The sequence below is a fragment of the Mytilus californianus genome, unplaced genomic scaffold (genome assembly GCF_021869535.1).
Source record: "Mytilus californianus isolate M0D057914Y unplaced genomic scaffold, xbMytCali1.0.p SCAF_3, whole genome shotgun sequence".
NCBI lineage: Eukaryota > Metazoa > Mollusca > Bivalvia > Mytilida > Mytilidae > Mytilus > Mytilus californianus.
This window is the reverse complement of record NW_026262679.1, coordinates 62,892,172-62,907,778: the sequence shown is the minus strand read 5'-3', so window position 1 is coordinate 62,907,778 and position 15,607 is coordinate 62,892,172. Positions and strand designations below refer to the sequence as shown.

The 15,607-nt window shown below is 33.3% G+C and overlaps 1 long non-coding RNA gene across 1 annotated transcript; it reads right to left on the bottom strand.

Annotated features, from left to right (window-relative positions):
• Positions 1-3,282: 3,282 nt before the first annotated feature.
• On the bottom strand, positions 3,283-14,580 carry LOC127733234 (uncharacterized). The gene is made up of 2 exons (XR_007996936.1): positions 14,535-14,580; positions 3,283-3,675 (listed from the first exon to the last, which is right to left on the bottom strand). It is a non-coding gene; the product is annotated as an uncharacterized LOC127733234 (long non-coding RNA).
• Between the last annotated feature and the right edge of the window lie 1,027 nt (positions 14,581-15,607).

Below are 15,607 nucleotides of genomic sequence, written 5' to 3'. Positions count from 1 at the left end.
AGATGCGCATTTCGTCTACATAAGAATCAATATTAGTGCTCGAATTAAAAATAAATATGTTTGAGCATAACAAAGATATTTCATGTCAACACTAAAGTGCTGACTGCTGGGATATGATACCATCGGGGACGACTATTCGGCATGGTATCTTAAAATCTAACACCGCGAACAAATGTCGCTCGTGAGATGAGAGACAGACACATCGTATCGGTCAACCAAATCGTGATGGTGACCGTAAAACTTATGTCGATTTTAGTCGTTCTTTCTCATAACTCTGTTGGAGCAGTTTTTGTGTAAGGACCACGCCCCCTGTTAATGAAGTTCATATAGTGTGAACATTCACGAACGAACGTTTGTTTTGAGATATATAAACGCCATACGATTGAACAGGGGTTATGTTGCTGTTCAGTATATCAAGCCGGGCTTCTATTATCAATTGCCAAATTTTCAAATGAGGTTACTTTAGTGTTTAAAGTATATATATGGTCATTTATTATCTTAAATATATATAGAGGTTTAGTATATTTGTTATTCACTGATCGTCCATTCAAGTCTGAAGAGTACATATCCCTGTGTTTCTTTGATATGGTTAAGGTACATGCTTACATATATCTAGCAGACTCACTGTACGAATGTATATATACAAGGTAAAGAGAGTGTGATGGGAAGCATGTTAGAAATCCAAATTACAAGGGAATTTTGTTTAAAGTCAATATACCAGAAGATCAACAAAGCACATGTGTCACTAGAAAAAAGGAAAGGACAATACAATACTAAGACAGACAAAAAATACACAGACTTGGAAAATATAAATTATAAATTGATATACAAATGGAAACAACAAACATCACTGGGAAAATAGAAAGGAGGAAAAAGTAGAAAACAAGAAATAAACAACAATATCTAAGCACAACAGGAAATCTTGTAAGGAAAATGAAAATGTAAAGACAAAATGAAAACTAGCAAGGAAAAGGTAAACATATCCAGCAATAATGAATATATATAGTAAAGAAAATTACCGCGGAAAAATAGACAAAAAACACAATGAAAAGAATACTTGCAGAAAAATATATGAACCAGCAGACTACAATGAAAGTACAAAGTAAAAACTAGTAAGGAAAATATAAACAATTAAAAACCAATTGTTCAGAGAACAAGTCAAGGTCTTCCCACTTCTTACGATTCATTTTGATATGGAAATATCAAAATACGGTTTAAAGTGTCATATACAGTGTCAAATGATACCTTAATGTACGCTGATTCCAAAAATATATGGTTTCTAAACAATTTTATTGAAATAAGGGAGATAATTTGTTACTTCCGGTCTGAAAAATGTCACTTCCGGTATTATTTGATAATTTACTTGACACTGATTCCAAAAATATATGATTCCGCTATATACTTTAACATCAAATATGTACAAAACAAAGCTACTTCCGGTTTACACAAAGTCATTTCCGGTTGGATTTTCAAGCTCATGTAAATTGCAACCTAATGAAAAGAGTCCCATGGCTTTATCGTGTCTAAATATTAAGTTAAAGCAAAGGTCAAAATCTAGAACGTCAATTTCAACTTTGACCTTGAGCTCAATTTCAAGGTCATAAACCAAGGACCTTTCATCAAATTACCCTAGGTCTTTATTATACTTGGTAAATGAGTTATACCACCATACATGTAATTTTAAATATAAAAAGGGAGAAAACTCTCCTTTACGGTCAACGTACCCTTGCAATCAAAATTTACGTGTTACGACATGTCGCAAATAACAATTTAGTAAAAATAATTTGTCGATATCTTATACGGTTTTTGGAAAGAAGTGAAAATAAGCCAAAATCAAAATTTAGAATATGACCTTGACCTTTGACCTTGACCTAATTTTCATTTTTTTGGACCAAGGATCTCAAATCAAGAGATCCTAGGTCTCTATCACTTAAGGTTTACCAGTAAGAAACGCATCTCACTTATATCAAATGCATAAGGGGGAATAACTCTCATATGGGGTCTCCGGATAGCTTCGATCCAAATGGTCATCCTAATCCTGAAGATGTAACGAGCAATTTGGTAAAATAAATTTGTCGTGAACTTTTACGGTTGCGAAAGAGTAGTGGCCACAAGAAAAACAGTGTTTCAAAAGCGTATAAACTGTACGATATCATATTCCAAATATATAAGCGACATCTTATAAAACAAGAACACAACGAAAGAAAAAAATTAGGCGGAAGAAAAAAAAATGATAATCAGAACAAAATCAATAGGTCTTTCCACGGAAAAGTGGAAAGACCTAATTACAATTCAAGAAAAAGCATCATGCAAGAACAAAAACCAAATCATCTGTTTTCAACAATACGTTTACAACACAATCTTTTCTCACTTTAATAATTCTAATCAGTAAATCACCAAGATTGTATGACGAAAAGAGCAATTCTGACATGTCAACTTGTAAAATAATACATAACAGTGTTTGATAAATTTCCAATGCAATAGTTCCTTTTCGTATCTATCTTGCAATGTAAATAAACAAGTCATATGCGAAGCATTACATGTAGATTGCTCGAATTTCAAGTATGCAGGTTTACATGTTATGGAATGATTTAAAGTGCATTGTCATGCTTCTATTTTGCATGATGAGTCTCTTTCTTAAAAGAAGTTGATTATCTGGTATTTAGGAGCTGTTCCGTCAATGCCACACACTAATAAAGCATCAAATAAAATGCCGTTCACTTTGGTACAAAGAACAAGGTAAACTTTTAATGCTTTTACATGCATAAAACAATCTTCGTGCTTACAAACTGTGACAATTTAATACATAGGTCATGGGGCACGGATCAGTGGAAACATTCGTCTTAAGGTAACACACCAGGTGGTTAATTAGTTTGAATTCCTTTGAAGTATACCTGTAGAAATACGTTAAGCTCGATGATATAGTTGATCAATGTTTGGGTAGCATGCAATCAAAGATGATCTTTAGTTTTATAAATGTAGATAAGTCATACAAAGTTTATCATACTGTAGAATTATTTGCAAAACGTACAAAGGTGACAAAAACAACACATAATGAAAATGAACAAATTATTCAGACGTTTTTGAAGGAACTGATTCATTAACTAAAGAAACTGTTATTCATTTATATAGTTTTAAAAACTGGCATTCGTCAATAAATTTCCTCAAACCATTGTTTCGATTTTGTAAATTCACCCATTTTAAATGTTAAACTGAGAAATAAACATGGAATCATTCAAACATATTGTGAGGGGTGGACGAAAAATAATGAAGGCATTGAAAATGTGTCCAATAAGGTTTTTTTTTTATAAAAAAACACACAAAGTAAAATTACACGTTTAAATTTATGCAAAACTTGTTTGTCCAAGCAATGATAACTGAACGAATGCATGTTATTTTGAGGGCGATACACTCGGCAACAGACAACCGTTTTGTTGTATCAATCCATCACTTGGTTGAATGTTGAACTCCCCAACAGCACAAAATAGTCAGTTGAGTACATATATGTGATACATCTCGCAGAATCTGCTGACGTCATTTGTCGTTGGGTGGAAGGGGGTCGTATTTGGAATCGGACACAATGGGTCAAATTTCTGTTCACCAAAGTTCTCTCGGGCGGGGTTCCTCCAGGTGCAGCAAATCGAAATCAAATATGGAATTTGCTTCATTTTTCACCTAGGTAAATAGATACAGCAAGATAAGTATTCCTGTTAAATATTTAAAAAGATGGCGATGAGGAATTGTCTGGAAGATAAAAAGAAAATAGTAGTAATAAAGTCAGTATCTGGTAATATCATATAAAATAGAATATACATTCTAGGAGGGAGGAAGATAATGTTGAACTAAAACTTCGAAACCGTTCTTATGTCGATGGTAATGCATTGTATGCTTCCATAACACCAACCAATCATTCTTTGAGTTAATCTTGTTGAATGCAAGTGTATGTAGAGTATTGAATAAATATATGGGAATTCGAAGTAGTAAAATCAGTAAACATGACCTGTTTACAAGAATTTTAGTACTATATGAGACGACGAGACACAACAACAATATTTGTTTCACGACACGACAAATAAGAAACGATACAATGAAAATGCTTCCATCCATCTTTATTCAAAGTATGTCATTTATACAGGTGAAAAAATATCTGAATGGGATAAAAACATTCGTTTTGTATTGATTTGTATCGTTTGCTATAACACTATTATATATGAGATAATATAAGACACCGACAATTCATATTTGAGGGGAATGAGATTTTTTCTTGACAAATAATTGTTTTCAACTTTAATAATAAAAAAAGTAAAACATTAAATTGCTTTGAAACTCAATGTTGAATTAATTTTTTGCCTAAATTTCAAAGGAAACAATTTTTTTTTACTTCCCTTTAGAAATGTTTTTTTTTCAAGAAATTTTGAATCAAACAATTAATTTGAAAAAATCCATATCCCACAAAAGATGAATGGTCGGTGCTATATTATTAGAATGTTGAAATCTTTTACAAGCTAGTAAACAAAATCAGTCTCCGAATGATGATATGTTCGATCTTTTATGTGTCAGTGTTCTCCGTAGTATTATAAGCAGTTTACTTTCCGTGTGACACTTGGATAATCGAAATGTGTTGTTTAATAAGCAAACTTTTGTTGTATTATTTCCAATTTATAACTCGCAGATCCATCATTCAAAACTGTCTTTGCTAGAAGCTATCATATTATACAAGGAGGAATTCCTCATTTTTTCTTTAATCATTTTTGCAAACAACATAAGATCATGCACCTGTGTTTGGCACGAAGAGAAATAGACTATAACAGCTGTTAGGAGTTATATGATGGATAAATTTTGAACATTTCATCCCAAAAAACACATGATTGTCAGTACTTTCGATATAAGATCGCTAGAACGAATGTCGAAGATCACACATTTAAAGTAAAGCCATATGTCTCGACTCCATATTCTATATAATATGAAACAATATGAAACCATAAAAACTGATTAGTTCTTGGTGATTTTGAAATGTATACTGTTATGAAATATACGACAGATGTTTCAGTTAGAAACTATGCGTCGGCAAAGCATAGAAAACTTATGTAAACGGTTTAGTACTTCATGATTCGGTGAAAAAGCCATAAAAACCTCTGATTAGATGCATGATAATGTGCATCATAGTCTGACGCATTTCATCTTATCGGCCAAATTATGAGCGAAATTTTTGAGAAGGTTGCACAGATGTGTGTACTCTAATGAAATATTTTATTTAAGAGGGAATATTTAATTGTTTCAATTACTGATCTATCATAACAAATTGTTAAAACATTGCTTTGATATGAAAATATGTTTTATAAAATCATTGCGCATCCTCTTCGTAATGTTCTAGATTTTTTTATTAATTTCCTTCTTTTTTCTTTTCTTTATATTAATAGAGAATTTAACTTGAAGCAGTCTTGATTTCAATATATATCAAAGTTTTCAATGAAAATCTCGCCTCAGAAAAACTTTGCATATCCTTAACTTCTATTTGATTCTAAATAACATTTTTTCGTTGTGCATCCAGAAATTTTATTGAAATTCCAATAGAAAATTATTGACAGCACAGGTTTTATTACATTACAATTAAGCAGTCATCTTCTTTTATGTATGATAGCAAGGGTTTGGCCTCAATTATTTTGTATTTTAATATCTAGATTCGTTATTAAAGATTAATTTGGTTGATGTTTTGTGTTTCATGGGTCAGCAACATAAAAATGCTATGTGGGGGGCAATGACTATGAAATGGATGATGTAGAATGAAAACAAAAGGAAAATGGATGGGATGTGACACAAAATGATTGATTGTTGTCCAGTAGCAAATACTTCATGATTTTTTATGATGAGAATATATTAACAGTAAATCCAATAGTTAGATTCTACAAAGTAAACCGACACAGATGAAGGATGGGAATTAAGATTGCCACTGAAAATGACTGTATGTTGGATAGAAAGCAGAAACTTTGCCTTGCTACAAGCCATATACGGACTACTCGAAAATTTGTTGCAGGTTTCGTGCAAAAAGCGTGAAGATCTCCCTAAACGACGGATGGGATTTAGCGTCCCTATTGCGACCAGACGGAGCTGCGTATCTTTAAATCCTACACAGTTAAACGGAGACCCCGCTCTAGCATAGGCATTTTTTCAAGATGGAAGAAGTCCAGATGATCATATTCTATACCATGCAAGTCGAACCTTATGGTTTGAACACACGATATGAACAAATGTTAATTTGCACAGGAAAATCGGCCCAAAATGATGCTTCTAATAGGGAAAAATGCTGGAAGGATCTTTGAGTGTTAGGAATGTGGCTCTTTTCTAATATTGATATCCGGCACAGCCAAAAAATGCCTCTTGCATGAGAACTTGAGCCTCTAGGTTCCCTCGAGATGATTCGTCATGGAATGTTCACAATGACGACAATTTATCGAACATTTAAGATACTTTGGCAAAAAAAAAGGTCAAAACGGATATACTATTTGATTATTGTATGCCTTAAGACTTTAAAACGGCCTTCAAGGTAAAAAAAAATATGACCTAAGTGAAAGTCCAGAAACATATAACTTATGCAAGTAGGCTTCGCTCAAAAAGATAGAATGCCAATGTGTGCATGTATACAGGATGACAGTGATTTTTCCATCACTTGGAATAACGGTGATGTATGTTGTGGAATTTTATTAGCAATAGAAATACACAGGTTTGCACGACTCAAAGTATTGTACTGATATCGTCAGGCTTTTTATATCTCCATCAAATTTGTGGTCGGAGTTAGTAGAATTTTTCCCTGTCCGTTCCTCATTCTTCCGTTTGTAAAATAAAATTGAGAATGGAAATGGGGAATGTGTCAAATAGACAACAACCCGACCAAAGAGCAGAAAACAGCCCAAGGCCACCAATGGGTCTTCAACACAGCGAGAAAATCCCGCACCCGGAGGTGGGCTTCAGCTGTCCCCTAAACAAAAATATGTACTAGTTCAGTGAAAATGCATGGACGTCACACTAAACTCCAAAACATATAAATGAACTAAAATTAAAAAAACATACAAGACGTCGACATTGTTGTCACAAATGTTTGTTAACGCAAAATATTATACATTTTACGTATGAATGGAACCAAACTTGACAGAACTACTTCATCCCATGTCGTGGTGTTTTTCTTTTCGTCAGATTGTGCAATTATGTTTCCATAGCAAAACTTTGGAATTTATAATTTCTACATATATATCGGAAAACTTGGCAAAAGCAAGAAAGGAATGGAACGAAACTTTGCAGAATAATGTCACATGCAACTGCATAATATTTATATTTTTGATGAGATTGATTTTTGGCGTTCCCAATACAAAGCATGGATCTCACGTCACTACATTTGTCAGTGCAAACCGTTTGCCTCATGGCAGAACAAATAAAAAATATATCTAATTACTTCATACGATATAGCTGTGAATCTCAAATTTTATTTAAGATATTTATTTTAGAGTTTTCCATAGCCAGACATGATCTTTGCCTTTCTGCTTATACGTGGAAGTTTGTCAACACAAAATATTCGACAACTGGTTGGAATGAACTGCTTCATCACATGTGAAATTGTGTGCTGATCAAAATCGGGTTTTTTGTTGTCCTCTCTTTTCTTTTTCTTTTTCAGATGTCTTTTGTAACTATATGACGGGATTGTGTCAGTAACAAACAAGTTTTATGTGTTTCCCTTAATTTTTACTGATATGCTTGTTCATCTTCTTTATTCAAGTTTTCTAGCTTCTTTTCCCCTTTTGCATAATTCTTTGTTCATGCTGGGACTATAGTTTTAAATATTTTAAGATTTGTTACATCATATCTGCAGTATATAAAAATAAAGGCCAATCATTTGATTTCCGTGCGCCCAACATGTGTACATGTATCAGGGATAGTCATACCCCTTTCCTGTTTGACCCCTCTTTGTAGAGCCCTATACCTTTGGATTTGTTCTTGATCAAATTTGCATGAAATATTTACCACTGGACATTGATCATTCAACAATCAATCAATCATTTTCAGGTCTAAATATCAAATAATCACTGTTTTAATCCTTGGAAGATATTAACAAATGTACAAGATTTCAAGGTATATTAAACAAAATTATATAGTATCTATTTGTGGTAAAATTCTTTTTGTTGTTGGGTGATTAGCTGTCATATTTCTGGCGGGGTCAGGTATAATTACTTTGCAAATGAAAATAGTGGACTGAACTAGATATGGCGACGCCGAAACTCCGACTAGTGGTGGTCCAGGGCAAACCTCATGTTTTGTAACAATTACTGCTATGTAATGAAAAAGAAAAGCATAATACAATAGTAGATTACATTTTCATTCGCTAAGAGTATCTTTTGTGGTTGGCGTGGTTTTTTTTCTTCGGGACAAATAAGGTTTTTTCAACTTCACTCAAATACAAACTATTTTTTAACGAAATTTAGAATCAAACAATGTATTCAAAAAAGACACCCTCCCTCCCTCGAAACGCACACACAAACACACACACACAAAACGAATGGTCGATGCCTGAGTCCCTGCAATAGCTGCACCAATAGATCGATTGTACATGCCTACAGAACAGATATGTTTATACTTCAAGTACAACTCCATTACAGTTTGATGGCGTTGTAATCTTTTTACCTTGTTCCATGAAAGGTATTTTACTTATAGGCTTTTGATGTTTTTGTTTGTGGTTACTCTTTTAATACACTTGATAGGTTTATCAAAATAACTCACGCCTCCTTATCTCTGTCTTTACTGATGTGTATCTCAGTTTCAGGACGTTACAACTTAAAAGAGTATCGAATGCAATTGCACGCAGTCCTTCATTTACATTAACTATTACTAATAAAAGCTATTCCAGAACGATTTCTTGACTTTAGTTTACTTATTTATGCTTTGAAGAAGATCAACTTGTATCAGGTAAATCCGAAACAGCTATATGGATCCAAATGTAGCAATACATTTTGTGTAATTTTGAATTTAAAATGAACATTTGTTTATTCGTCTGAAATCTCTAGTTTACGCGACTTAGGAATGTACTAAAATGTATGATATATTTTTTTGTGAAACTTGAATACAGCTTGTGACTCATGACTGTGGGGCACATAAAACTTCAATTACTTGTTTTACCCTGCTGTATAGTACCACCTGCCATTATTCTTGGATATCATGGGCATTCGTTTTGCTGAAGCTATGTTTTAAGTGCATTTATGTATTTGCGATAAATTGTGTTTTGACCTGTATTTTAAAGGATGACCGATGTATTTTCTACACTTTAAATGTTCCTATTAATACATAATTATTGGTTCTCTTCTAGTCTCTGCGGAATCTTGAATCATGTAAAATTAGACTCGCTGAAATAGAGCGAACGTTACACAGTCTAAGCATTTTGAATTGATAAAGTGAGTGTTTCTCTTTAAGTTCTAGAGCTAAATCGATTGGCACAGTTTCATACGACAAAAAAATACAATGTTATGGCACTGTCGTTTTCAACGTTTTCGTCACCGACACAATTGTTTCCATGTAATATATATTTTGTTCATGATAATCGATTTTAAGAAGTAAAAATCGGTAATTGCTACTTGTAAGAGTGAATTTTGGTCTTCCAACGTAGCAGGCCCAAACATTTTCAAATATTTTGGTTCACCCTGACTTTGATCTGGCAGTAAAACCCAAGTAGAGAGGGGCGTCCGTTTGGCTGTGCGGGGGATGTATAAATACGCAGGCACGTCCGGTTAGACATGAGTTAGAAAATCCGATGTAGGAGGAATGCCACGCTCGGTTCTCTGCACGTTAAAGAAGTAAGCCTCTTTGTCTACTTGACCCTGTTTGACTCATATACTTATATGACTCTATACCATAGTATACGTAAGCGTGTTAGACAGTAAGACTCTGTACTTAGTTGGCTGTATTGGGCGTATAAATACAAGCCAAAATAGTTACTATAAAACCATGCCAAGTGTTTGCAGGGTTGTTGCGCTAAAATTGCCTGTTCTATATGCCGGTCCTATTTTGCAGAATTTGTGTTTAGCTCTTCCGTCATAAATATCCATGAACTATTTACCATTGAACGTTAAGCAAAATGCTATTGGGGCGTGACCCGTATTTGGAGAATCTCAGTTAATATATTTGACTGCATTAGTATAAAACTGAGATAATATTTACAAGTTGTTGTGCAGATGAAATAAGATATATATAATACAGACTGACACATAGTTGACGTATGACATACATCTTTAGGTGTAAAACATTTCACCTTGCATGTGACATATAACTGATCGATGGTAAAGAAAAGTTGTTCCTCATTAAAAGTACAGGTACCCGGAAAAAAATTTAAATCGGAGAAGAGATGACTAGACCGTTGTTGATTTCATGTAATTGCCGTTGCCGTGAACCTCCAGATTTTTGTTCAGAACTAGGACGGGAAATAGCTGATTCGTAGCTCTCTAATGGTTTAATGCCTTTTTTTACAAATATTACAAACATGTCGTTCGTATGCTCGATTTTTTTATGTCACACCGAAGCTTCATCATCAATGAGACGAATTCTGCACGATTACAGGAATTACATATTTAAAAAGTCGATTCTATGCCGAATTATGCCAGTAGCAACACTAACGAACCAGCCTTTCTTAATAGTTTAACTAATATGAAAAATAAGATGTGGATATTGCAAATGAGACAACGAAAAAGACTAAATGAAAAGGGTGTGAACAACTATACAGCATTTTATTTTTTTAGTGTATTCAAAAATAAGCAAAATCAATACAACATAGTAAGTTATAAAAGGCCCGCAAAGGCGGATCCAGGAAAAGTGACCAGGAAGGACCCTGTTAAGGCCAAATTTTTGTTCATTATGTATCAGCTAGATGTAGGGGCATCGGTGGCCGAGTGGTCTAAGTAGCCAGTCAACACTGGGGTTGTGAGTTCGAATCCCGCAAGGGGCAGGTGCACTCGACTCCAATCTTAATTGACTAGGATTGTCAGTTTTCCTAGCGAAAGTCGGTGGTTCTCTCCGGGCACTCCAGCTTCCTTCACCAATAAAAACTGACCGCCACGAAATAGCACAATAGTGTTGAAAGTGGCGTTAAACACCAATCAATCAATCAATCAGCTAGATATATATTTTGTATGTATAGTACATGATACTGCTTACTTCCGTGTATTCTTATCAAAGTATACAGAAATCCATTAGCATACTGCATCTAAGTATTTTTGTTATTTCTGTTACCTACTTTTTATTTATTTGCAAAGTGACTTTTCTCTTTTATGGTGCGTTATTATGGATTGTACTATGTAATATAATGCTTTTTATATTACTTTTTTTTCAGGATATGTTACAAAGATATAATTTAGTTTTATTCCCTCAAACATAGCATAAACTAACTATTATGATAAAAATCGCCGGATTGATTTTTAATGATTCGTTGTTTTATCTCGGATTTGAAGCTTTTTAAATTGGACGGCGTTTGATATCATTATGTGGTTCAGATTGCAACGAACAATGGAACAACGTTTGAAATGTACCCTTTCCACTTATAAAATCTTGCGTGTGTTAAGTCGTGCTGAAAACTATAAAGTTTTATGTTCTAGCTTCTCGGGTCGCTGGTTTTCAACCTAAGCACCTAAGAGTCAGCTTTGTAAATGGTTTTTGTCAAATCTACGATGGGGATAAAATTGTAAAAGGCCCAAGAACTGCATTGTTCAAAATCATTTCTCAAATGTTTATTTTGAAATAAAGTATTTGGGTGTACGGCTTGTGAACATGATGAAATTGTATATTTTAATTGTTTTGATATAAGTTAATTTAAATGGAACATTTTTTTATGTTGTACAATAACCTTATGTGCATTAAACAGGGAAAATGAGAAGTTTACACTCTGTTGCGAAAACTATTATTTTCGTCTTGTACTGCTTGTTTACTAATAAAAGCATTTTCGTTGAACAACTTAAGGTGTAAAGAAGACTACGTCATGAAACTTTAGAATGTTAAAAGCCTTTTTAAATTCTAGTTTAAATCGAGAATTTGTCAGAATTGAATATCAAATTCGCACAGTAAATATATCAAGATTGTCATATGTCCTTTAAAGCGCCACTGTGTCGGATAGGAGGTACTAACGTTTGTAGAAAGTTGAAGTAAATAAATATGGAACCGTACCCTTATAAAACTGTGTAGACTTTGTAGTTTTAATGAGCATTAAGTACCACTTAGAATTTACTTTTACCAAACTTTGATTTCGTTTGATTTTAAGATAAATTGCTTCTGAATAAATCTTCAGTTTGTAATTATTTTTTTGTGTTTTCAATAGACGAAAATGGCGCCAAAAACATCTGAAGGTGACTACTCCAAAGTCATGAAATATGCGATTTCTATATATTTATGTATATAAATATTCCAGTTATTAATCAAATTTATCGCTTAATGTGTTATTTTAAAATGTATATTATACCATAGTTATTGCGAAACTATGATAAATGATAAACGGTCACTTTTATGTATTTCGTTCACAAGCGTGCAAATGCAGCACAATAAATTTAAGGGGACAAATTTTACAGCACCAGATGCGCACTTCGACAGCTTATGTCTCCTACGTGGTTCTCGAGTCAAATAAAATGTGAAAATCCAATACTTAATACAAAAGTTGAAGAGGTGGATTAACCGGATAGGACCAAAATCGATGCCAAATTCGGACAAGGAATCGGAGCTATGCAAAATTGCGATAAATTCCTGAATTTAAAATGATTTCTTAAGTTTTATAACGGCAAATTTCAATAAAACTATATCTGTATTTACATGCCAGTACAGAAGTAGTGAGGTACTGGGTTGGTCATGGATACTTATGCGAACTAACAGTTCACCAGCAATGGTATTATTGGTTTGTATATCATACTTAAACATCTTTTACTCAGATGTGACCGTCACGACAATATTATTTTCTTGGAAGAGATCAGAACCATGGTGAATAACTGCATACACTCTTCAATTCTTTAATAACAATAAACAATCTAGATTGTCGTCCACAGCACAGCGTTTTCGTTGCAATTTAGTGATATTTATGCCTGATGCAATTTCGTTTTTCACGGGTAGGATCCTGAATGCAAACCCTCCCTTTACTTGATTTAGTTTGTATAAATACATCCCCTCCCTTTACTTGATTTAATTTGTATAAATACATCTTCTAGTAAAATTTCTTATTTGTTAAGTAATAAAGGCAAAATAATTCCTTGGTAAGATGTATTCTTTAAGTACTATGATAACCCAATTTATTCTGCAACTCAGGGCAAGACTTTCATTTTGCCCTAATGACAATTCGCACTATATCCATAAACACGGCGCTGTTGTAAAGCTTCAAATGGTAAGACGCAATTTGTCTCCCTGATCACTTTTGTGTACGTTTCTTTCTTTCTTTTTTTCATTTTTTTGTCATTACAGCAGTCTAAATTTTAATAAAAAAAAAACCAACAACTTCTGTTTAACAATGTGTTTGTCAATAGCTCTTTATTATAAAAATACGAACAGACGTTCTCTTCTTACTATATATAGTCAGAAACATGTATTACGGTATATGTCTTTGGTATAGCGAACTCAATTTCACAGATGTTTAGGATGATGTTGTCAATTTTTCTTTGATTTTGCATGCTTTACTTTCCCCTGGTATATTGGATCTTTTTTAATTTCGCTACGTTTATTAAGGTAGACGAAAATCTAAAGGACCCTGGTTGATGATAATGTCAAAAAGTAACTATTAATAATTTCGAAAACAAGGCAACGTATATGTATTCCTATTCTATAATTGTCCAAAACAGACGGCCTTTCATTTTTAACTTGGAGCTTGTCTGTTGAGTAGTTTTAAGTTGACAAAAACGTTTATAAAACTCGTCCAAAAATTCAGAGAATTCAAATGAACTAATGTTTTATCTATAACAAGTGTATCAAAACGAACACACAGATACATCACCAACTAGAGTTTAGAGCATTCAATGTCACCACAACCAGAGATTAGAGGATTCATGTCACTAGAACTAGAGATTGGAGCATTTAATATCACCACAACTAGAGAATATACCATTCAATGTCACAACTAAAGATTAGTTGTTGCCAGTCAGTTTGTTTTTAGAATAAATCAGGACGAGATGTTAAGCAAGCAACCAACAATCAATCAATCAATAAATAAGGACGTTGGTTCTCTCTTTTAAATTGTTTCACATTTTGTCATGCCGGGGTCTACATACGGTATGGGTTTTGCTCATTATTTTGAAGGTTTTTGCGTGTTGCTCAATAAAATAACAAAATGCGTCAAACAACACCTATTTTTGTATATCGATATAATAATCTGTGGGTTTTGCTCATTATTTTGAAGGTTTTTGCATGTTGCTCAATAAAATAATAAAATGCGTCAAACAACACCTATTTTCGTATATCGATATAATAATCTGTGGGTTTAGCTCATTATTTTGTAGGATTTTGCATGTTGCTCAATAAAATAATAAAATGCGTCATACTCATCTGTTTACGTTTTTGCATCGACTCTGTTTGTTTGTGTTCTGTGATACCCACAAGGGTGGTAAAAATGTACATTAGTACTAAGAAAATAAATAATTCTATAGAACACATTTACTTACGAAACTACAAAATAACTGGACCATCCTGTTATTAACCTTTCAGACATCTGCAATATTCGGACCATTATTTTCATATGAATAACATTCTGTATAATTTTGATTGCTTTCTAGAGATATCTTTTATTCACAAAGATCTGAAAACGTTGATCACGACATGATCTAATGTAGAAATATTACCATTTTATCATGGTTCTGTCTTCGATGAATATAGAAATCCAATAACAATTATTTTTCCTGCTTTCACTCTCTTTGTATAACTAGTTACCTCAAGAGGAGCTTATGTTTACGACCCACTGCAGTCGTTTAAAAGATTTACCACCAATATATATACTATTCTACGATAGAAGTATATTGTTGAAAGATTTTTTTTAAAGTATAACATGTCCTGGTCTTTCAGTCATAAAACTGGACTCAGTACTCCGAGTACAAAATGTGTCTCTGTTGCTCACCCTGAACTCTCCACTCCTCAAAAAGAACGTTTGATATTACCAAAATTCAGCAAAACTTATGATTGCAGCAGAAAAACTCTGCTTTGATCATGATAATACTGTACTTACTAAATAGATTTTTGACTTTTCACTTACTCCATTAACATATATATAAGTGTAATGATGTACAAACAATATAGTTTATACTATCAAGATACAGAATATATTTCAAATTTATTGTTATTTGCCTAAGGTCCAGTGGCAAGCGTTTCATGGTACCGGTATTCAGATTGAGAAAATCTCAATGTTAAGTGCTATTTGCTATAAATTGAGTTTTTCCCAATTAATGTATCTTGGAAATAAACTCATCATAGATACCAGGCTTAAAACTGTGTAGCCCAACGCACGTTTTTTCTAGAATAGACTCATCAGTGACTCTTGATTAAAAAATTATTCGAAATGTTCTCCCACACCTTCTTCTCCCCTGTATACATAAGTTCTCTCTTAAGATATACTATCTCTAAC